This window comes from Pongo abelii, chromosome 8 (assembly GCF_028885655.2).
Source record: "Pongo abelii isolate AG06213 chromosome 8, NHGRI_mPonAbe1-v2.0_pri, whole genome shotgun sequence".
NCBI lineage: Eukaryota > Metazoa > Chordata > Mammalia > Primates > Hominidae > Pongo > Pongo abelii.
The window spans coordinates 65,317,813-65,341,513 of NC_071993.2; the positions used below are offsets into that span (position 1 = coordinate 65,317,813).

A 23,701-nucleotide genomic window follows, 5' to 3' on the forward strand; every position below is an offset into this window, starting at 1 on the left:
GCACAGAGAGATGGATGAAAGAATGCTTGATAAAATGTGACTCTCCTAAGTAGGCTGCTAATAATGCCTGTCTTAGAGGGTTGTCATGAGGGTCAGATGATGTCATCATATGTCAGGATGAGAGAACTGTCCAAAGTCACATCGTGAGAGGACATGAAAGACTTAAATTCTAGTCTGCTGACATCCAAGTTGATGTTTTTCCTTCACGCTGCAACTGCCTTGCTAAATAATCATGAACCAGACATAGCTCAGTGATTGACTTGTTGAACAAGGGACATTGATTATTAGTCATCCTCTCAGGCTAAGAGCGTGAATCAAAACAGATGACAATCCCCTCACTTTAGGTGGGAGAGTTTCACCCAATCAACCACGAGCACTATAATCATGATGTCAATGCAGCAATCACATTTCAGCATAAAAATAACTGGGAATGCCCACTTGAAGTAAACATGTGACAAGTGTGAAGCTAACAGGTAGTACCAGTTGGGTGATTTTTGACATAAAGCTGTAGTCAAACACGGGGACTCATGCCTGTGAGAGCTAGAATATAGTGGACTTGTGTTAGGTGTTTATTTTGTGCAAAGCATTTTGCATACATTATTTGAACGAACACTACTGAGAACCCCATGTTAGCTTCCCATTTTACAGATCAGGAAACTGAGGCTCAGTGAGGTTGAGTAACTTGCTCAAGGTTTAAAAACAGGTATATGGTGGGGTCAGGGTTAAAATCCAGGACTCCAGTACCCACAATTTTAATCCTACACTATAATGGTGCAGCTCCAAATTGGGAGACTTTCCAGGCTTTGTTAATCTAGATTGCTGTGTGTGTCCATAGCATTTCCAAAATAGCTTTTCAAGCCACCAGTGGTAGCTTAATTATGGCATGCCTTTTGATATGGCTGGAATGTGACATTATTCAATGTATTCATCTGCAATGGGATATGACTCGTAGGTGTAATTTATGTGTCCTTTGGCGTGTTATTAATGTGTGCTCTCAAGGGAGGTTTAATTTTGGAAATGGTTTTCTGTATCACGATGAAGACTTCAGAGATAGTGGGAGTGGCATCCCTTGAAATGAAAAGCACCCTGCTGCTCTCTCAAAGGTCACCAGTGACCCCTGAGATGCCAGACCGGTGGACCAGTCTCATTCTACTTCCTCCTCCACTTCCATGCTGCACAGGACACTGTGGCAGTCTCCTCCTCCTACTGTCATCTCTCCCCCTCCCACCTTGGGTCTTCTGGGAATGCACTTGTCATGGAGACTCAGATGTGTGGAGGCAAATGGGATCTTGGTATAGTCATGACTTCTCATCACTCAGCCAATGCTCAAGCCTCCTTGAGAAAACCTCTGATAAGCTGGTGTCCAACATCTGCTGGGATACCTCTGCTTGTGGGGAACTCACTTCTGCATTTCCTTCCAATGCAGTTGTTCCAACTCTGGGCAGCTATACTGTGGTTCTTTGGCTCAAAATATGGAAAGACACAAAATAAGGAGGATTTAATGCTAATTTTAACCCTTGGGCAGAAGACACTGTGTTTACTCCCTTTCACTTGACAGTCCTTTAAAGAGTTGAAAATAGGAATCGTGAACCTTCTGAATTTTGTTCAAGCAGAGCAGCAAAGCTCCCTTCTACTCTTGTAATTATATCTGAGTATGTTTGAGATTGCCAGTTTTCCTTCTCAATCTTAGAGCTGAGAACTGAATACAAGACTCAGGTGAGGCCTGACTAGGAAGTCCTTTAATGGAACTTTGACCTTCTTTGTTCCGCACTCTCTACTTCTGTTAATGCAACCTCAAGTTGCTTCCACCCCAGGAAAAGCTAGAGAACAATGTTTGTAGGTACTGAACAGCTGATGACCAAAACTCTCTTCTCTTGCTCAGGCTGCTCCCAAGACATAGCTCTCTCACCCTGTGCTTATATAATAAAGGTTATTGGACACAATTGCAGACACTTTTCCCCATTACGTTTTTTTTTTTTTTTCCTTATAAGTTTTGTTGCATCACCGCAGCCCACTGAGGGCTTTGGGATTGGAATTCTCCCATCCGCCTGGTTTGTTGTCCCCTCCCAGTTCAGTGGCATTCACAAATTTGATAAGGAGCTTTCTATGCCTTCATTCAAGTATTCGTAAAATTTGTTTTAACAGGAGAGAGTCAAGGACAAAGCATTATCTCAGGCCCCTGGAGAGCTCCTGAACTGACAAGCTGAACAGGAATGAATTAATCAGCAAGCCCTGAGTACGATTCTTGAAGTGGTTATAAGTCCACCTTCCTGAATGTATTATTACCTTAGCTAGAATTTTTCATGTTACCCAAAAGGATATCATAAAAACTTTACTATATACCTTCTTGAAATCCAAGTAGTCTGTGCCCAATTGCATTTTCCTGCTCTATGTGATAGTTACAACACATACACACACACACACACACTTGTGCATGTGCAAAAAAAGGAAGGAAAGAAGAAAGAACAAAAGGAATAAGGAAGGAAGAGAAAATCAGAGAAAATCAGCACCAGGATTAGTCTTTACATGGACACTATGATTGCTAGAAACCAATAGAAGGTCATGGACAATGCAAACCATTCCTTTAATTGCTGTATGATTGCTCAGGAACAACATCTGACATGGCTGTTTAAGTGTTGCCCTCATGTCATTTTTGAAATCTAGAATAGGTTGGCTCATCTCCATTCATCCCTCAGAATTTTTCAGGGACCTGCTCTCTACCTAGCACTAGGCCAGCAGCCAGGGTTCGGAGGAAAGAGAATTCATGGGCCTGCATCGTGATACTCAGTGTCTTCCTTCCTCTCTCATTTCACAACTCCTTCAATATCTCCAGCCAAGGATGAGTGACTCCATGTTCAAGCTCTCCTTTTGCCCAGTGGTTGGAGGTCTCGAATTAACATCAGGCTGTCAGTTGGGTTCCTCTTACCTCTCCAGAATGCTGAGCTCTCCTTTCAGTTCAAACGGCATCATCTGGACTAGAAAGACAAAGGTCATTTCCATCATCGCGATTGCATTAACCTGTTGATCTAGAAAAGCAGGTTAATTTCTTCTTCATCCTTCTTGCTCTTAGTATAAATTTAAAAATTATTTCTGGCTGGGAGCAGTGGTCATGCCTGTAATGCCAGCACTTTGAGGGGCCGATGCTGGTGGATCACTTGAGCCCAGTAGTTCAAGACCAGCTTGGCCAACATAGTGAGGCCCCATCTCTAAAAAAGTACAAAAGATTGGCTCAGTGTGGTGGTGTGTGCCGGTAGTCCCAGCTACTGGGGAGGCTAAGGTGAGAGGATTGCTTGAACCCAGGAGGTCAGGCTGCAGTGAGCCATGACTGTGCCACTGCACTCTAGCCTGGGCAACAGAGCAAGACACTGTCTCAAAAATAAATAAAATAGGCCAGGCGTGGTGGCTCACGCCTGTAATACCAGCACTTTGGGAGGCTGAGGCCGGCAGATCACGAGGTCAGGAGATCGAGACCATCCTGGCTAACATGGTGAAACTCTGTCTCTACTAAAAAATACAAAAAAACTAGCTGGTCGTGGTGGCAGGCGCCTGTAGTCCCAGCTACTGGGGAGGCTGAGGCAGGAGAATGGCGTGAAACCGGGAGGTGAAGCTTGCAGTGAGCCAAGATTGCACCACTGCACCTCCAGCCTGGGCGGCAGAGCAAGACTCTGTCCCCCCCCCGAAAAAAGTAAAATAAAAAACAAATACATAAAATAAAATAAAATAAAATTCATTTTCTCCAGATCTCATTCTACTCTGGGCTGTGGCCCTTCTGATGCTAGTGTATTTGGTTTCTTTTATTTGCAATGATACAGAACCAAATGCAAACTAGCTAAAGCAAAACAGGTAATTAATTGGCTCTCATAACTAAAAAGTCCGAGGACAGACCCATCTTCAGAAATTGTCTTGTTCAGGGATGCACACATCATCATCAGCAACCGATCATTCATTCTATTTATCTGTTCTCCTTGGCTTTATTCTTAGAGAGCATCTTTGGCCTCCAAGAAGCCCTATGCTTATATTCTTCACTGCTGTAGAGCACAAAAGAAAAGCCTCCTTCCAGAGCCTGTAAGTGAAAGTTCCAGGGTTAGCATTGATCGGAGCCTTGGCTTGGGTCAAATGCCTGCTCCTGAACCAAGCACTCTTGCAAGGCAGTGCTAAGCTCTGATTGGCCAGGAAGAGTCACATGCCCACTCCTGGAGCTGGGATAAGGGCCAGCTCCACTTGAACCGAGTATGGCGGGTTTCCAGAGGATCATTTGGGGACTGCTGCTGAAAGAAAGAGAATAAATGCTGAGTTGCAAAAACAAAAACAAAAAACAAACAAAAAAACATAGAAGAGCACCTCAGTGCTTGTAAGGTATCTGACATAGAGTAGTTATTCCATAAATCTCTGGTGAATGATTTAAAAACCACTGGCATCCATGATACGCTTCTTCCATGCCCATCTCTCGCTAATGTTTTTACCAATGGTGCCAAAGTTGATGCTTGTGGTTGTCTACAAAAGAATCATTTTCCCTTTCTCGCTTATAAATAAAACCTGATTTAGATGAGATATTAAGGGCTCTGCACATCAGGGAAGAGGATGCCTGGGGGAAAACCAGAGAAATCTGAACTCATGGTTCTCAAACTTCAGTGATCTCAGACACACCTCGAGGGCTCATTATAACACAAATTGCTTCCCAGCACCGGGGTCATGTTTTGCAAATCATGTTCTAGAGAGATCACTCTCGTGCAAGGATGGAGGACAGCTAGAAGGTGGAAAGGGCTTTAAGTGGGAAAACCAGATAAGAGGCCACTATCACAAGGTTCAAAGTGAGGGGAAAGAGAAGCAAACCACAATACAGGCCATGGCATGAACTGAGGGGCATGCGGAAGATTCCTGTCTTAGAGACAGGGGCAGTTAGACTTGTCAAAGGATTAGCTATGGAAACTGAGAAAGGAAACGAAGATGACCCCCAAATGTCCACCTTGGGTAAAGGGGAATGGAGAAGCTCACAGAAATAGGGAGCAGAGAGGGAAGAGAACTTTCCATAGAGGTGAGCTCAACTCTATATATAGAATGAGTGGTGCTGGCAGCCACATCAGTGGAGTTGTCCAGTGGACACCTGGATAAGTGGAGGAGAGTATTAGTTTGTTCTGATGCTGCTAATAAAGACATGCCCACGACTGGGTAATTTATAAAGGAAAGAGGTTTAATTGACTCACAGTTCCACATGACTGGGGAGGCCTCTCAATCATGGCAGAAGGTGAAGGGGAAGCAAGACACATCTTACATGGCAGCAGGCAAGAGAGAGCTTGTGCAGGTGAACTCCCATTTATAAAACCATCAGATCTCATGAGACTTGTTCACTATCATGAGAACAGTATGGGGGAAACCATCCCCATGATTCAATTATCTCCACCTGGCCCCTCCCCCTTGACATGTGGGGATTATTACACTTCAAGGTGAGATTTGGATGGGGACACAGCCACACCATATCAAGGAGAGAGGCCCAGGTCAGATAGATAGATATAGTGCCAGCAGCCTGTAAATAGCCACTGGGAGGCAGAGATATTTGAAAGACCAAGAAAGGGGTGAAAAGAAAGAAGAGGACACAGAATAAAGCAGCAGTGGTTAAGCAGCAATAAAGCAAACCGTAGAGTGCATATTGTGCCTATGAGGATGGCTTCAGCTACAAGCAGCAGAAAACAAGGTCTGAACGGGCTTGAAAAATAAGGCACAGTCATTGCTTCCCATGCTAAGTCCGTGGGCTGGGGTTTGCTGGGTTGGCTGATTTCATGTCTCTATGCTACCATCAAGGATCCAGGTGCTTTCCAGATTTTTTGCTCAGTGAGCTGACTTAGTCCTGTTTGTTCCCCTCACAGCTGCAAGATGGCTTTAGCAGTTCCAGATATTATATCAGACATGAAAATCTCCAGCGGGGAGAAAGCACCATCTCCTCCTGGGTTCTCTTCTTTAATACTGAGAGATCCTTTCCAGAAGCCTGCAGCAGACTTCCCTCATTGCATGTGCCCATCCTAATCTCATCACTGGTAAGTGGAGTGGGAATTCCATGTAGTATTCTCCAAGAGTGGCCACAGACCAGTGGTACCAGCAGCACCTGGGGACTTTGTAGGAATGAGAATTCTCTGGCCCCACCACAGACCCACTGAATCAGAGTTGCTGGGGTTGGGGCTTTCTAGGTGATTCTGGTGCAGGCTAAAATTTGGGAACCTCTGCCTTGGAAAAGTCAAAAAAGCCAACAAACAAAAAAGCCTGAATTGGAAGGTGCTGATATGTCTCGGCTAAGAAAAGCTCAGCAATAGCCCTTATGCAGTCACAAAATAAAACCCCACTTTTCTTCACGAGGCTTTCTTGGCCATAGCCTATCTTTTAGCTCCAGCCTCCCCCATATCCCTGGCATCTCTTTTTCCCTGGCCGTATAGAACCTTGATTTCATGGATTTATGCCTTTGCTAGAGTTCTGGCCCATCTTGTTCATCCACTTATCCTTCAAGGTGAATCTTTCCTGAGAACTCCACCCTGACTCCCTGTGACAGGAACCAGGGATCTGCCCCTCTCCTGTGAAACCCTTAAATGGCCAAACCACACCCTGCATCATCGTGGTACATCTCTCTGTCTGGGACTCAGCTTCTGGGGGCAGAAACACCTGCTCTTCTCCTCATAACCCAGCTCCTAGAGCAGTGCCCAGCACTAAGCTAGCCCATACTGGAGATTACTTGAATGAATGAAGTTCCCCTAGAAATAATGTCTTTCGTCTGTATACCCTTCACCCTCCTGAGAATAAAAAGCCCTATAGAAACAGTGGCTCATAAATAAGGCATCCGAATGGCCACCAAACATCTAAACTTATGTAAGGAATTCCAAGGTCAAGAGCTTAATTGTGAACATCAGACAAAACAGTATTTGATCCTGGCTCTGCCTGGTTACCAGCTGTGCAACCTTGGGCCAATTGTCTAATTTTGCTAAGTATTACTATTCTCATATGTAAGTTGGGAATATTAATAGCTTTCAAATCAGTCTTATGATAATGTGAGTTGAGGCGCTGATATGGTTTGGCTGTGTCCCCACCCAAATCTCACCTTGAATTCCCATGTGTTGTGGGAGGGGCCAGGTGGGAGGTAACTGAATCATGGGAGCAGGTCTTTCCCATGCTATTCTCGTGATAGTGAATAAATCTCATGAGATCTGATGGTTTTATAAAGGCGAGTTTCCTTGCGCAAGCTCTCTTCTGTTGTCTGCTGCCATGTGAGACATGCCTTTCACCTTCCACCATGATTGTGAGGCCTCCCCAGCCATGTGGAAGTGTGAGTCCATCAAATCTCTCTCTTTCATAAATTTCCCCATCTCGGGTGTGTCTTTATCAGCAGTGTGAAAACAGACTAATACTGGCACCATGCTTGCCATATAGTAAGGCTCTAAAAATGCTGGCTCTTATTATTATTGGTTTCTGACAACCGTTCAAGTATTGCAAGCAAACAGGTGCAGTGACTTGGTCAGTTCTGGTTTCAGTTGCCTCATTTCTAGGAGGCAATCAGCAGAAGATGATAAGGGGGCTCACATAATATGTCTAGAGGCTTCTGAAGTTGCCTGATGTAGCCAGTTGGACCCAAATAAGAAATTTCAATGTGCTGCCCAAAGTTGTTCTAGGCAATCTCCTTGTGTGTGTGTGTTAGGGAAGAGAAGGAACAAGCCACCAAGGAACAAAGACACCTGCTCTATGGAGACCCCTTCTGCCTGCTTGACAAGCTCTTCTTCATCCCTCAAAATGTAATCCAGACATTCTCTCTCTCCAGAAGCTGTCCCTGTGTCCTGAGTGGTCACTCAGCTTCAATGTCTCCTCTGCCCCTCATTCTGACACTTGCTTTAGCCTCATTGCACTGTGTGCCATGGTTGCTGACCCATCTGTCTTCAGCAGTAGACTATGAGCTCCCTGGGCCTAGCCCAAGGCCTGGCACAGAGGAGGGTGCAAAGTTGGTGGTCTTTCTCCTTCTCTAAGGAGTGTTATATCTCTTTGGAGGAGCCTCAATTGACCTACAAAACAACCACAGCAAGCTTTCAGTATGGTGCTTACGTCCTCAGCCTGGGCTCAAAGGACCTCAATCCTGTCATCAGTACCCTGTGGATGATGGGGCTCACAACCTGGGTGGTCAGAGGAGTTGGGCAGCCAAAGGATGGATGCATTTATGGTGGGATAGGAGTCGGCACAGCCAGGAAGACAGGACAGCCCAAGAGAGGGCAGGGAAGGGACCCACAGAATGGTGAGAGCCTTGGCCTTGTGCCCCAGTGAGGCTGTCCCAGACTCTTATCACAGCCTCAGGGCAATCAAGGCACCTATTCCTGCAACATCCCCCAACCCCATCCCACATGGCCAGAGCACAAATCCTAGTTAAAAATCCCCATGGACTTTGTTTACTGGGCTCCAGCTCTGGCTCTGGCATCAGCAGTTTGCATCTCTGATTAGCAACATTCTTATGATTTCTGTCCTACATCAGAAATGTAACAGCAATGTGGCAAGGATGGAGGCGGCCCCCCGCCCCTCCCTGTGTCTCAAAGCTTCCTCAGTGCTCAGTGGTGTTGCTGCTTGGGCATGTTAACTCTTCATCCTACAGGTCTGGACAGGGAGGGTGTGCATACAGAAGGAGGAAGGAGAACCAGGAAGGAGTTTCTTATCATGGCAGATGATAATATACACACCTGAGCCTTTTCCTTAATCCTTCATGCCCTACCTCGTCCTCCATTTTCATTTCTAATACTCATGGCTTACCCAAAGTGCCAGAAGTCCACACTGCCATAAAAACCAAGAAAAGGAAATAGAAAAACAAGCCATTTCTTCTTTCTTATTAACTCAACAATCCCATGATCCACTGTGTGTGTTTTTAGGGAAAGGATCACAGAGGTCAATCCACGTATCAGTGATCCTGATGTTTCTATCAAATGAATCATTCGAAATGGGATCTTCAGTTTATTTGAGCAGAATCACATCAGCACTGCTCACAATGAAAAGTGTCTATGCCATGTGTTTGGATGTGAAGAAGTTTTTATCACAGCGAAAGTATAAAGGCTTGTATTACAACCTGGTAATCTCAGTGGCTTCCAGCTTTTGGCTTAGTTGGAGTCAACTTTGCTTAAAGAGAGGAAACCTATGTATAGCCAACCTAATAAATGAATGTAGCCCAGCCCAGTTTCCAAGGTGGTAAAGCAATACACCCACAAGCCACAAAACCCCACTCTGGGAAAAAATGAGGCAGACTTTTGGCCTATTGTGCTTTTTATCCTTTTCTTTCCACCCCTCTTTCTTTCCCACACACCAGGGGGGTGAAAGACACAGTGTCATTTGTACGGATCAAGCTCTCTTCTTGTAAGTTTCCAGTTAAACATTCTTTTGTAGCTGACACCTATTAATAATTTAAAGTGCTTGCTCTTTTGAACAGTGATCAAAATTAAGCTATTACCCACAGGGGGATATTTACATACAGTTAGTTGGCAGCTGTTTAACAGCCTTTTCCATTCAAGATTTCTTGTGACCTTCTCTATCATTAGTAAGCAGAAGAATATTTGATGATTGTATGATTTTTTTTCTTCTGTATATTTGATAAATGACCACTGGGAATCACTTAGGAAGTAAATAAGGTAATTCTTTGTGATTTCTGCAGGCTGCTGAAGTTATGAAAGAAGGGCAATTACTTTTAGATCCATCTACATGCAATTTACTAATAAGCCACAGAAGGCAGAAACATGTAATTAGTAATTACTATAGTATGTAGTGATTCGAGGCTTACCCAGTCAGTCTATGGGCCTATAATCTGGTAGGAGAAAATGAAATGAGTTAGTTCACACAAGCAAGCCCCAGTATGTTTAAAGCAAGTTGCTGACAATAAAACCAACTGATGTTTATAGAGACGATGGCAGTACATCGCACGTTGCTACATCCAGCCTCTTGCCTGACCCCTACCCCTGGGCTGATGTAAAATAGCCTCCTTGCCTCCATTTTTAATGAGGGCCAGACTCAAAATGTGTTGAGAGGTTTCCTGAGATCACAGGCTAATGAGGGGTGGGCCCGGATCCTGAGCTTCAGGTTACAGGCCCATTGCTGTCCACAACATCATGATGTCACCTAGTCATGCTGCCAGATCGGTGACTCACATCCTAGGAGTCAGACATATACAGGACTCAGAAGCCAAAGGTGCATATTTATGATGGAGTTGGAGGCTATGAAGACAAGGAAGAAGAACAGTGGAAATGAGACAAGTGCCTAGTTTTGAGGGAGGGCCACTGGACATTTAATGCATATTATCTTCTTGACAATAGCTAGACATTATTGTGCCTATATTACCTCCTATATTTACAGGAGAGGAAATTGAGCTTCAGTGGGGTCACTTGGTCAGGATCTCTCAAAGTGTTAAGTGGCGGAGCTGAACTATAACACTGGGTAAGCCTGACTTCAATAGCTGCAATCTCTCTCCCTCACACCTGGTGGGTGTGACTCCTTATTCCAGCAAACTAAGTGTATCTTCAACAAGTATCTCAAAAAGAGTAATTTGGAGCAAATAGGCAAGTTCACAGATAGCCGGATCTTAAAGCTGACTGTTTTGTCCCAGAAATCTCAATTTTAGGAATCTATCCTAAAAAAAAAAAAAAAGGCAATCCAAAAATAAAAATAAAAAAACACAGCAGATAAGAGTTTATATGAAGAGATGTGCAAGAAAGATGCTATTTATAACAACAAAACCTGGGAAAAGAATTCAAACACCCAGTAACACAGTAATGGAGAATTAAGTTATAGTTATGACTATATGATGGAATATTAGGCAACTGTGAACAATAATATCAATGAAGTGTTTGTAATAACACTGAACAGCCTTAAAACCTAATGGAGAGTAAGGCAAGATACAAACATCTGTATAAGTTATAACTCATTTATGTAAAATAATATTTATGGAAAGAGAGATGTAGACCAAAATTGTATATGGTAGCTTCATGGGTATTGTATTTTTAAAATAACAGCTTAATTGAGATATAATTCACATACCCAAAAATTCCACCCTTTTAATGTGTAATATTTTTGAGTTTTAGTATACTCACAGAGCTGTAAAATCATCACTACTCTCTAGTTTTAGGAAGATCCCATAATCCTGTACCTATTCACAGTTGTTCTCATTCTTCCCACACTCAGCCCCTGGTGAATACTTATGTATTTTCTGTCTCTATAAATCTGCCTGTTTTGGACATTTCATATAAACGGAATCATACAATATGTGTCCCTTTGTGATGGGCTTTTTTCACTCATATAAATGGAATCATACAATATGTGTCCCTTTGTGATGGGCTTTTTTCACTTAGCATGATGTTTTCAAGGTTCATCCATGTTGAAGTGTGTATCAGTACTTCATTCCTTTTTAAGGCTGAATAATATTCCATTGTATGGATATAACACATTGTGGTTATTCATGCATAAGTTGATAGACATTTGGGTTGTTTCCACTTTTTGGCTATTATGAATATTGTTGATATGAACATTGATGTACAATGTTTTCAAATTCTCTTGGGCATATGCTGAGAAGAGAAATTACTAGTAACTCTATGTTTAATATTTTGAGGAAATGTCAAACTGTTTTCCAAAGTGGCTGCACTATTCTACATTCTCACCAGTAAAAAATGGGGTTACAAGTTGTCTATGTCCTTGCCAAAACTTGTTATTATCTTCCTTTTTCTTTTTAACCATACCAGTGGATGTGAAGTCTTTTTAACCATACCAGTGGACATAATGTATGTCATTATGGTTTTGATTTGCATTTCCTAATACCTTACCACTAGCCATGTTGAGCATCTTTTCATTTATTTATTGAAAATTTGTGTATTTTGTTTGGATAAATGTCTATTGAAATTCTTTGCTCATTTTTAAATAGGGTTATTTGTCTTTTTGTTATTGAGTTCTATGAGTTCTTTATATATTCTGGTTATTTGTCTTTTTGTTATTGAGTTCTATGAGTTCTTTATATATTCTGGATACTAATGTCTTATCAAATATATTATTTGCAAACATTTTCTTCCATTCTATAGGTTTTGTTCTCACTTTCTTGATAATATTGCTGACAGCACTTAAGTTTTTAATTTTGAGGAAGCTCAATTTATTTATTTTTCCTTTTGTTGCTTGTGTTTTTGATGTCATATATAAGAAACAATTGCCCAACCCAAAGTCTTGAAGATTTATTCATATAATCTCCTCTAAGAGTTTTATGGTTTCAGGTTTTACATTTTCATCCATAATCCATTTGCATATAACGTGAGGTGGGAGGCCAACTTCATTCTTTGGCGTGTGGATATTCAGTTGTCCTAGCGCTGTTAGTTGATTTAACTGTTATTTCCCAATTGAATTGTCTTAACATATTTGTCAAAAATCAATTGACCATAAAGGTAAGGGTTTTATTTATGGACTCTGAACTTTATTCCATTGATCTATATATCTATCCTTGTGCCAATACCACACTGTCTTGAATACTGCAGCTTTGTAGTAATTTTTGAAATCAGGAAGTGAGAGTTCTCCAACTTGTTTCTTCTTTTTAAAGGTCTTTTTGGCTATTTTGAGTTCCTTGCAATTCCATGTGAATTTTAGGATTGGCTTCTCAATTTTCACAAAAAGGCAGCTGGGATTTTGATAAGGATTGCACTGAATCTGCAGATCTGTTTGTTAGGGATCACCATCCTGTGAAGGAAATGATGGCGGTGCCTACTTTAAATCCTGCGGCTTATTCTGTGCTGTAAGTGAATGCCTTCTTTGCCTGGCAAGAGCAGTGCAGCTCCGTAACGTTAAGGCAGGCTTGGAAATAACATCTCTATGGAGAAGACCTATTAGGGCACAGCAGCTGCTCCCCTGAGGCCAGTTCTCGGCCACTCCATACACCACACGTTTTCTATTACTTAGTCCAGCAAGGCTTTAAATACCTCAGGGCACCCCCTCTGCCATTTCCTGTGGAATACTATTTCACAGTCTAATAGATCTTCCTAAGGGAATTTCCCTGTTACTTAGCCCACATTTCCTTTTAAGTTTAAGTCCATTGCTTCCTCAGGACCATGCCATTCCAGACTGATCTGCCTACTTGGGATTCCCATATTTCATCACCCCAGAGGTCATATTATTTCCAGGTTGTTGGGTAAACTCTGAGTTTGATAGATGTGGGCTTGAAGAGGAGGTCTCTGGTGAAGGCTGACATGGGGCCCCCTTAGGCTCATGAAGCCAAGAGCAAATGTGGCCAATCCAAAGAAACCCAGGAGCCAAGGCCCTCCTGGCCAAAAACTGGAAGAGCCCTCTCTGCAGATTAGGGAAGAATGATGTGCCCCAACCTTTGTTGTATGAAAACTGGGGTTCTAGTTCTCCCCAGGCTCCAGCAAGAAGGGCAAGGTACAGGTGCCAGCCAAGTGCCTGCTTGGTAAGCTCACAGGAAAGCCAGCCCCCAGGGCTGCAGGGGCTTCCCTCGTCACTCTAGAGGGAAGGCAAGGGAGAATTAGAAGGAACCTCAGAAGAGAGAGGAGCCAGACAGGACAAGGTGAGGAATGAGCATGTCTGAGTGCCTCCTGTGTCCAAGATCGGTGCCTGTGTCTTTCCTACATTATCCACTCGATCCTGCATCAGCTCATCTGGCCTGGGGGTCCTAAGGAGGAACTGTGATGCAGAGAGATGAAGCCACAAGCCTGAGCCATACAGCAAGCAAGGGAGCAGGCCAGGGGCTCAGACCCACATTGGTTTTTCTCCACGTTTTTTCTCTACGTTATTTCTGGTGCATAGCTGTGCCTCAGTTTCTTCATCTATGAAATGGAGCTGATGCAATATCACAGAGCTGCTTAGAGGACTGAGAAAATCTAGGTAAAAAAAATTGGGCTCGATAAATGTTATATTGCTTTCTTCCTTTCTTGCTTCTGGATGGCTGATCAGGGCCATTTCTCCAAGTAATTTAGCAAGGCGAGTGTCTGCGGTCCCTCTCCTCCCCGCCTCCTGCCCTGCACTGATAAGTTTTATTAGCAAAGAGGGAAGGGATTTTCTATGACCAAATTTCTTCTGAGCTTTTCAGGAGAAATTGATGGAGCTGGCTGGTCCCTTGGCTGGCACTTCATCCTGGTGGGATTTCCTGGCCTGCGGGGGTGAGGGCGAGGGCTACAGAACCTGTCTGGCCTGAGGAGGGAGGGCTGGACAATGTTATTCTTCTGAAGGGGAAAATCATCATTTGGATTCTTGGGTTTATGTACCCTGGGCGCCAGGGAAGCAGCTGGAATTTGCCTGGAAACCACAGTGCTGTCTGTTTGGTTCTCAATGGGCGGTTGGGGACTGCGTTTGACAGTTTCTCACCTGCCTTTCTGTTCTGCATAATAAGAACCAGTTCTTGGGGCGTCTCAGTGGCTCTGCTGAGCTGGGGCTGCTGCTGGGTTTCCTGAAAAGGGGTTGTGTGTGTGGGGAGACATGTATGTGCCTGTATATGTATGTACATGTGTGGGTATGGGTAAGTATGTGTTTGTGGGCATGTGTGTGTATGGATATGCATGTGCCTGTGTGTGTGAGTGTGCATGTATGTGTTTGTGTGTGTCAGTGTGTGGGTGTGTCTGTGTTGGAAGCACAAGTATGTGTAAGTATACATGTGTGTTACCTAAATGTGTTGATGTGTGTGTGTGTGCATGTGCATTTGTTTCTGTTTCCACTAAATGCCAGATGTGGGTCCCAGGAATGCCCATCGGGATGCCCCACTCAACCAGTTACCTCAACCTCCCTTGAGAAGCAGTGGGTGCCCTGGAAGCCACCTACTCTGAGTTTTGTTCTGCCTCATACCAGTCATGTGTCCTGCCAAGGCCTTCTGTACCCTCACCCCTGATACCACAAGTTCACTCACTCATTCTTAAAGGTTCAACTCATGTCATTCTCTACCTCCTCCTGGAAGCCCTCTCATTCTGACTCTCTCCCCATACCTGGGTTGAAATCCTTTCTCTGAGTGTCCATCTGTGTCAGCACTGAAATCTACTGTCTTCAGTAGATTCTACCCTGGGTAGCACATGACTCTCTACACATCAGCTTCCCACTCTGGACTGTGAGCTCCCTAGGAAGGGGCTAGTGGTTGGTTCTTCTCTGTCTCCTGGAGTCCAGTACTGTAAGACACCTCTTAGATATTCAATTCATGTATATGGAAGGAGTAAATGAATGAATATTCTTCATATCTCAGTGTTCTCACCTGTAAATTGCAGGAACAATATTTCACATGGTTCCTTAGAAGATCACATGAGATGAATTATATGAAAGCATGTTTTAAAATGTCAAGCAACACAGCAATGCAGCTCTCTTGGGATCAGAGACACCCAACAGTTGAACAGGATAGCAGGCAACAGGCATGGTACAGAGAGAGCTGACTTTGGAGTCAGAAGGTCCTGTTTCAAATTCTGGCTCCACTACTCAGCATCTGATTGACCCTGGGTGAGTTGCTCACTCTCAGCCTTCATTTGTACAACTGTAGGAAGGAGCTATTTATACTTTTCGTATTGGCATAAGAAACAGCCTATGCAAAGGGCATGGCACCCGGTGACATCCAGTGAAAGGTGGTTAAGCAGAAGAATACTCACAAGGCCATGGGTGCTGACAGCAGAGGTGGTGTATGTGTAGGAGGTCCCAGGACCTTGGGCAGTGGGCAACGAGTGTGCCCTAGAGGTGGGAGTCTGGAGCTGGGCTCAGGGAATGGGGCTATGGCAAAGCAGGAGGGGCTCTGTGGGGTGAGTTGGAGTGGGTACAGGATGGAAGAAAATGGCCATGTGAGTTGGGAGTTGTATTCTATTCATTTGCTGTTGCTGCTTAACAAACTCCCAGAAACTGAGTGGCTAAAAACAACATTTGTTTGCAAAATCTCATACTTACATGTCAGAAGTCTGTACAGGGCTCAGCTGAGCTTCCCAGTAAGGGTCTCATAAGGCTGAAATCAAGGTGTCAGCCAGGATGCATTCTCCCCTGGAGGCTCAACTTGGGAGAGATTTGCTTCCAACTGCCCTTAGGTTGTTGGAAAAAGTCTGCTTGCAACTCTGGAAGTGAGGTCTCCATTTCCTTGCTGGCAGCTGGCCAGGGATCTCTCTGACCTCCTAGAAGCTGCCATTAGATTCTAGTCTCATGTCTGTCTCCCAACAGAGCAGCCAACCTCTTCCTTTCTTCTTACTCACGTCCTCTTTCAGGAAGGGCCAAGTCCTTCTAGCAAGCACCTACACTTGCTTTAGCTAGGCTCACCCAGGATTATCTCCCTTTTGAATAACACAAAGTCAACTGGTTTGGGACTTTGATTACATAAAAAAAATCCATTCACCTTAGCCAAAAATGGCCTAATTGTAGAAGTAAGATTCCAACGTATTCGCAGGGTCTCTTTTAGAAAGAAAGGAGATCATACAGGCCTTGTGTACCCGGGGGGTTGGGAGGTAGGGGGAAGCGGCCCTCTTGTAATTCTATGCACCAGAGGGTTATCAAGCTGTTTTTTCTGGCTGTGCTATGACGCCAGAATTCCATGAAGGAGGGTTTTGCTGTCTGTTCTCTATCCACCCTCACAGCTGACAAGACCAGCAGCGGAAGGGTGACCATATGTCCCTGCTGGCTTACATAGTCCTGGTTTACGCCTGGTTTTTGGGTGTGATTATCAACAGTACCCCCTTTCACTCTCATAACTGAACCAGATTGGAGGAAAAAGTATATTGTCATTGGGGTTAAAGGAAGCAGCTGCTCTCCAGAGTGTCCCAGGCTGTTTGGGGAGAAGGAAGTTGGAGGCGTATAAGCTGTTGTCACGGGCAACATAAGTGAAACTGCCCCAGCCAAGGAAAAACCTTAAAAGGAGAAGGTCCAAGGAGATCAGTGTGTGCAGAGGCTGTGCTTCATGCCAGGTGATTGGGATAAGGTCTCTTACTGTGTTCTAACAACGATCCTATGGGAATGACAGTATTGCCCCAAATTTATGGCTGACGAAACTGAGGCTCAGAAGATAACATTGAGCAGAGTAAGGTCCTAGTTCACACCACTAGGAAGTGGAAGGCATGGAATTCAAGTTGACCCACCTGGACCTCACATCAAGTTAGCTGCACCTGTACCCTCCAGCCACCTCCCTCTCTGGGGCCGTCCCAACAACACACACTGGGTACCCCTCTTATGGTCATCTGTTTCTTTCCACAGTGACATTTTCCCCTGACTGACAACAAGTTACAAGGCTGATTTCTGGTAAGTGATAAACTCATATCATGGGTGCTGGGATCTGTTCATCCATGGGAAAAATCAACCAGCTCTCAAGCATTTGATTTTCTCCTGAGAGTGATGTCAACAGACTCTCCGTACCTCAGAATGGGTCTCGAATGCCAGCGCCACAGGAGGGAAAGCTATGTCTTCTTCACCGCTGCCTCCCCAATGTCTAGCAATGCTCTGGTATAGTACATGGTTCTCACTAAATATTTGTTCAAAGGATGAGTGAATAAACCCTTGACTCAGGGGAAACTTAACTTTAATATCAAAGCCAACTTATCTCTTTGAAAACACATTTCAACAAAGAATCGGGGGTGAGGTCTTGGAGTCCAGTGTAGGGGAATGTGCCCAACAATTCTTCTACCTGTCTGGCTAAACCTTCTGTTCCTAAGACCTAGTGCCACGGGAATGCAATAATACACATTTTAAAATAACAGCTAAGACCATCGATTTACATGCATTCCCCACGTCTAAGAGTGAATTAACCGTCAGTGACCACATGCATCAACTCATGGGGGATTAGTGTGAGAGATTTGCACAGTTTTCTGAACAACACACATGGGCGTGCTAAACATAGGTTTGTGCTGACTCAGAAGGCATCACAGTTTGTGTAGTGAGGTCCACATCAAGCTGGAAAACCTGATGGAGGGACTTTGTCTGGGGCAAAGCAATGGTGCTGATTACTCACCTCTCCTTTGAGTTTGCACAGGTTGTCCTGATTGATTGCAGGATGGTGCAGACTAGAGCAGAAGCTTCCTTCTCTGCTGAAGCGGGGTGGCGGGGCATCTGATAGCATTTGCCACAACATCCCTTCTGATTCCTCAGGTTGCTTTCTCTGGGAGAGAAATCTGCCTTGAATGGAGTTATCCTAAACTCCGACACCCAGTGCAAGTAAACTCTTCAGAAAGTGGGTGCCGCTCCTGGAAAGCCAGGCTTTTTTGTGCGGGGAAACACACTTTGTGAGAAGAAAATGGCTGCAGAACAAAATCAAGAAAGCAAGAAAAAGAAAAGCTAAAGGAATTCTACTTCCTGTGCTCAGGGGTTGGGGAAGCCTGTGGAAAAGACTCTGTAGGTTTCCCATCAAGGCGATTTTATGTCAGGGCAAATGCATAATTGTTGGGCTCTCCTAGGCCCAGGCTTGACGCTATTTCTACCACCTATTAGCTGCGTGACCTTACAGAGAGCTGTAAATGCTCTGAGCTTCTGTTTCCTCATTTGTTCAAGGGGGAAAATAATAACTACCCAACTCTTAGGGTTTTTGTAGGATGGGATCCTATGCCAAGATGCCTATGCCTCCTCCTTTTGGGGTTTGAATGAATGCTAAAGTCTTCACCCATCAGGCAAACCCAAGCAACAGTAACAAAAGGCATATGTAGTCTGACAAAGACTATTTTAGAAAATGGTTCTAAATACATTTGTAGGAAAAGTCTTATAGAGGTACACAGATGAACTCACATTGAACATGTTATTTTTATCAAAAATAACAGAGCTTTACAAAACATTCAGAGATCCAGGACACATAGGTCTTCCCAGCCCACATGGACCACTCTTCTGATGCTGTGGCCATGTGCTCTCAGACCAGTGTCTCAGACATAAGTGAGCCAGCCTTCACCTTTAGCAGAGCCAAACTGGGGTGCAACCAGGCCCTGGGCATTTACACCTGAAAATCTTGCCTAGCTTCAGGGAAGAGGCAGCAATCAGAGCAGGTTCAGGCTCTTTGGCAGGGCTCCCCAGCCTCCAGGTTGAAGTCTTTTTCCTCTTGCTTCCCAGTCCCCACTTCTCAGCCAGTTGCTGCTGTCTTCCATTTGTGACCCTCTGCCTTCTTGCCTTGAATGTCCCCTTCCTTCTCTGTACTTGACCTCAGCTCTGCCCCTTGGAATACTGCTGCCTCTGGTCCTTTGAGAACTCTGTCTCCTCCATTCAAGGAGAGGAATCAAATAATCAAGGGGTTGTGTATCCCTGAAAAGAAAAAAAAAAGCATGTTGCTTTCTGCATTGATCACAGGTCAGCACCTTCTCTTTCATAAGATGGATGAAGCACAGGTCCAAAACCAAAGGAGCCCAGAGAAGCAGCAGGCTCTGTAAAAGGCAGAGTCCCTCCTGGCCCCAGAATATTCACAGCTAAGCCACCCAGATGACTGCCAAGCAACGGAGTATTTTTTAATCATTATTTCTTTCTTATAGGCGGGGGGAAAGAGTCATTTGTAGCCTGGCAACAGAGATCGGCATGTTCTCCCTTCATGCCAGCCTGTAAACACAGCCTTCCCTCTGTTCAGCCGAATGATGCTAAAAGGCTGGTGACCAGGAGAAATTAGGGTGATGGTGTTGATGGTTGCAGGTGTGGGTGGTGCAAACAGGCCAGTAGTGAGTGTCGCGGAATTGGCACTGTGACCCAGGGGCTTTCAGTAGAACCCAAGAGCTCATTGGAAGAGTCCCAGATGAAGGGCAAGGAGTTCCTTCTAGACACAAGGCTGTTTCCTGCACTGGTCAGGGATGAGGTCCTGGAGTCCAGTGCAGGGGAAGTGTGCTATGGGGAAGGGCTGTAGGTGGTGGGGACAGCCTTGCTGCTCCCTCCTGGGGCACCCTCACTGGTCCCTGATGATGCCACCTCCTACCTGTCCCCCATGTACCTCTCCTCTATGTTTTCCTCTGGTCCAGGCACAAACTCTTCTCAGTGTGCCACAGCAGGCTTGAATGGGTCCAAGGAACATGTTCTTGAAACAAAGGAAAAAACAGGCCAGAAACACTAACTCAGGTGAGTGTACCCCCACCCCATCCCCCAGTCCCACCCCCTTCACACCCCCCGCCCCATTGGCATCACCTTAGAAAGATTATATGAAGGAGTGGCTAAGAAGGTGGCCTTGGGGACAGACTGCCTGGATGCAAATCCTAATTACCAGCTGTATGGCATGGCAAATGACTGACTTCTGTGCCTTGGATTTCTCCTCTGGGAGGTCCAGGTAGAAATAATTTCTATAAGATAGAAGTTCATGTAAAGCACTGAAAACAGAGCCTGGCCATAGGAAATAAGTGCTAAAAGCATGTTAGCCATTATTATTATTGTTGTTATTATTATTGCTATTTCTGAAACATCTGACTGTAGGCAAGTAACATATTCATTCAGTTTTCTCCTATCAGGGTTGCAGTCAGGTTTAAATGAGCTTATGCACTGGGCTCATTGAGTACAGTCCCTGGCACCGAGTTGGTTCTGCAATCACTGTTTTCTATGGGTTCCCTCTGTGGGCTAAGCCTGTGAGAGATGTGGCTGTGTCTGCCTGGCAAACCTTTGGCTTCTGTTCCCCACAGAGCCAGGCACACAGCAGGTGCTCAGGAGGACACGTTGTTAGTCTACGAGTCTCCACTGATTTCTACGAGTCTACGAGTCTCCACTGATTTCACAGTGGAGAGGCCAAGCAGACACCACCCTAACCAAGGGGTCAAAGCAAACAGGGCCGACATCAGGACAGACCTGCATGACATGCCCTGCAATGAGATAACTGAGAAGGACACAGCAGAACTGCAGTGGGATTCCCTCCTGCCACAGACGTGGAGCTCGAAACCCACCTCGAGAAATGACCAGAGGAACTCAACTGAGGCACCTCTTACAAAGCAGCTGACCTGTCCTCAGAAATGTCAAGGTCAAGAAACAAAAAGGAAGACTAAGGAACTGTTCCAGATCAAAGGAGATTAAAAGATGTGACAATGGAATGCAATGCATAAACCTGTACTGAACTTGGACTGGATCCACAACTGGGAAAAAAATGGGTATCACCAACATTATTGGGATAATTGATGAAATTAGAATGTGGGCTGTGGGTTAGATCATATTATTATATTAATGTTACATTTTCTGATTTTGATCACTGAACTGTGGTTATATAAGACACAGTTGTCTTAGAAAATAAACATTAAAATATTTAGATATATACTGAAATATTTAGGTGTAAAGGGTCAGGAGTTCTCAAATTCTCAAATAGTTCAGAAAATTGTATATATGTATACACACACACACACCACACGCATACACACACCCCACACACACATACACATATAGAGAAAGAGAGAGGCTATTTCATCCCAGCTATTATTTTCTTAAGGTTATCTTCCTTCTTTGAGCTTTTTCAGTTTTGCTTGTTTTTGGACTTTATTTAAATGAGATCACACTTTATTTAAATGAGATCACAAAGATCACACAAACAAGATCTTTGTATCTTGTTTCTTTCTTTCTTTCTTTTTTTTTTGACAGAATCTCTGACTGTTGCCCAGGCTGGAGTGTAGTGGCATGATCTTGGCTCACTGCAACCTCTGCCTCCCAGGTTCAAGTGATTCTCCTGCCTCAGCTTCCCGAGTAGCTGGGATTACAGGTGTGCACCACCATGCCTGGCTAATTTTTGTATTTTTTAGTAGAGATAGGGTTTCACCATGTTGGCCAGGCTAGTCTCAAACTCCTGACCTCAAGTGATCATCCTGCCTCGGCCTCCCAAAGAGCTGGGATTACAGGTGTGAGCCAACATGCCCAGCCTATATCTGATTTCTTGGCTCAGCATTACAGTTCTGAGATTCATCTGTGTTTCTGTGTAGAGAAGGGATTTGTTCATTTCCACTGCTATACAGAATTCCATTTTTTCTGTATCCGTTCTCCCATTGGTGTGCATTTTGGTTGTTTTCTCTTTTTAGCTATTATGAATGATGTAGCTGTGAACATTCTTGCACATTTTTGGTGAACAAGGTATACATTTACACTGTGTTGATTCATACGAGTGGAACTGTTGATTTATATGGTATACATGTGTTCCACTTTAGTAGATACTGACAATTTGTCAAGCTTCTTGGACACTTTATCCTTCCACCAGTGGTGTATAAGCATTCTGGTTGCTGCACATCCTTGTCAACACTTGGTATTGTCAGCCATTTGAATTTTAGTCATTCTAACAGGTGTATCTTATTGTTAGGTTATATCACATTTCTCTAACGACTATTGAAAGTGAGCCCCTTATGTTTATTGGCCATTTAAATGCACTGTTTTCTGAAGTGTTTATTCTAATCTTTGCCCAGTTTTTTCTGTGGGCTATCATTTCTCATTGATTTGGAGGAGTCCTTTATATATTCTAGATAGAAGGCCTTTGTCAGATATGCTTATTGTGAATGCTTTCTGCTGCTCCATGGCTTGGCTTTTCAGAATTTTCATAGTGTCTCTTGATAAGGAGAAGGTTTCATTTTTATGAGGTCCACATTTCCATTTTTTTCTTCATAAACGAATATTCCAACCTTTATTCTCTTAAAGAATTAAACTGAAAAGACTGTGAAGGTGAAGGGTAAAATCAGGAAGATTCCAATTCTAGGTTCCAGCTAGAAGGTCCTACCCAGGAGGTCCCAAGTTAAACTAGCTCACCCTCCTTCCTCCTCAGGCCCTGCCAGGTATGTGTGTGGTATCGAGGAGTGAGGTGCTTAGGGAAGACTGGTGGAGAGAGGAACAACTCCTCCAGGCAGCACATAAAATCTGGGATTCAGAAGTCCAGCCTCCTTCTCCCCTGACTCCCCCATCCCAGGGCTCCAGGACCATTCTTTCCAGGCTCAGGCACAGTCCTCCCAGAGGGATACCTCAGCGTGGACAGAGATGCAGTATTGCAGTTCATGTCTCAGGGTCATTTGCAAAGGTGGGTGTTAAGTGACTTGGGACCCAGAGGATGAGAAATCACTCTACTGGCAGGAGGTCAGGGAAAGGAGCAGATCAGTGAAGGCTTCACAGAGGAGGGGATTGTTGGGATTGGTTTTGATGGGTGTACAGGAACCTGCCAGATAGACAAGAGGAAGAAGGGCATTCCAGGTAGACAAGCATCCAGGAACCAGAAGGAGTTAAAACACTTGGGGAAACTGTAGGGTCTAAAATAGGGTGTGAAGAAGGGAGGAGCCATGGCCCTCAATTTTCCCATCTGCACATGGGATGTTTGAATCAGCTGATCTCCCTGCTGACACATTGTTCATTCTTCATTGGTGAGTGTGATGGATGTGGAGAAGACTCAGATATAGGCTCCATCTTTGACAAGGAGAAAGGGAGGGGCACAGATAAGAGGTCTGAGAGTTGAGGAGGTAGAATCCTGGAAGGTTGCACTGGAGCTAGGCCTTGAAAACTCTCCTATCCCCTCAGCTGTGAAGGATGCATCAGAGGGTCTTGCTACAGGTCACTAGAAAATTCTGAGCTGGTCCCCAGTGTGGCAGTCAGGGTTTGGGACTCTCTTCCTGATTCAAAGTCCCCAAGTGGGGACCCAGTGGGGCAGGGGAGAAGTCTGGGTCAGGTGGGGGAGCTGACCTCTGCTCCTCGAAGAGGACTCACCCGTGGACCATGCAGCCCTCCTCATGGGTCGTGCAGAAGACGCTTGTATAAATTGCCTATGCAAACAGGTAGCATAGGGTTCTAGGTGCTTGGTAGAGAGCTTGCTGCATGGATCCATTCTGATATGCCT

At 44.5% G+C, this 23,701-nt stretch overlaps 1 long non-coding RNA gene across 1 annotated transcript; it reads left to right on the top strand.

Moving 5' to 3' along the window:
- The first annotated feature begins 17,173 nt into the window (after window positions 1–17,173).
- LOC129048523 (uncharacterized) lies at window positions 17,174–21,350 on the top strand. The gene is made up of 3 exons (XR_008510899.2): window positions 17,174–17,220; window positions 19,896–19,992; window positions 20,544–21,350. It is a non-coding gene; the product is annotated as an uncharacterized LOC129048523 (long non-coding RNA).
- Window positions 21,351–23,701: the final 2,351 nt, after the last annotated feature.